At 38.3% G+C, this 1,192-nt stretch overlaps 1 protein-coding gene across 1 annotated transcript in view; it reads right to left on the reverse strand.

Annotated features, from left to right (window-relative positions):
* Positions 1-504, reverse strand: part of LOC119594596 (fatty acid hydroxylase domain-containing protein 2-like) — a 15,005-nt gene extending 14,501 nt beyond the window's left edge. Inside the window, exon 1 of the mRNA XM_037943636.1 lies at positions 389-504. The gene's annotated coding sequence lies outside the window, so the exon portion shown is untranslated. The remainder of the gene's footprint in view (positions 1-388) is intronic.
* Between the last annotated feature and the right edge of the window lie 688 nt (positions 505-1,192).

Raw genomic sequence — 1,192 nt, forward strand, 5'->3', positions numbered from 1 at the left:
AGGACAATCAATTTGAATCCTTTCACTCCATTTTTTGCGTGTAAAAATTGGCTTCTGCCTTTGCTGCGTAACTATGAGCCATTAATAGCTTTACATGCAATTTACTCGTTACCATTAATTCACCAATGAATGTCAAATCACTTTATTAACAAGACAATTAGAGTACTGTCCTGTCTTACAATCTTCAAAGAATTGCCATTAAAATAAAGAACATTAGATAATGTAGTCTGCGTATTACACTGCCGATCTAGACAAAGGAGTCACTCTCTCCAAACATAACACAATTTCTACTGTATAACATTTAGTTATGGTTAGCCTTATCAACCAATAATTCTTTAACTGCCACTTTCAGGTTGAAACAGTTGTTTCCACTTCAACAACCACTTACACGAGGGTAAAACGGCGTTAAGCAGTTAGAGGAGCTGAGTTGCGCTACTTGTCAATTGGATCAATCTTGTGTTTACAGGGGATACCTAGGTCCTCAGCTGTTGCCTGGGGGAAATTACCCCAAAGTCTAGGGGAATTCTGAGTTTCATGTTCCGTATATCTTATTGGCATGCCATTTTCCAATAAATGCCTTGAATGCAATTTCCTGTCTTTGTTTCTTAAATAGCCTGCGATTACTTACACTGCGAAACAATACATTCTGATGTAGTTTTAAAAACAATCAACAGTGCGGGGAAGAAACGTAGGGGAGGTTTCGATGTTCCCCTAACCCAGTGTGATTGGTCGCTTTCTCCCCCACTCTCATGCAACTAAGTACAGATGTACTTGCTAAAAATAAATCTTGAACAGATTATTGACGTTAAATGAAATGTGTAAATGGTTCTTGTACTTAAATACTACTATTAGAAAAGACAATGTTAGGAAAGGTTGCTGCTGTTAATGAAAGATTGGCAGTATCAAATATAGGGTATGGTTATTTTTTATTTCTACCTTGGTCACTCAGGTAACATAGTTTATTACATGATTCTTAGATTGTTGCAGATGGCATTTCTTTACATTCACTATTATATCCCCCTTCTGCTTGGTTACTACACAGAACGGTATCCTGCCTGCTTTGTCTGAGCGCGAGTGCAGTTGTACCCCAACAGCGATGTCGTACCGAGATATTTTGTGTGGATATTCTTTGTGAATGTGGGTACGAAGCTTCCGCTTGCTGTGTTTGCTTGTCTCTTTCACATATCCTTGT

The sequence above is a fragment of the Penaeus monodon genome, chromosome 34 (assembly GCF_015228065.2).
Source record: "Penaeus monodon isolate SGIC_2016 chromosome 34, NSTDA_Pmon_1, whole genome shotgun sequence".
Classification (NCBI taxonomy): Eukaryota; Metazoa; Arthropoda; class Malacostraca; order Decapoda; family Penaeidae; genus Penaeus; species Penaeus monodon.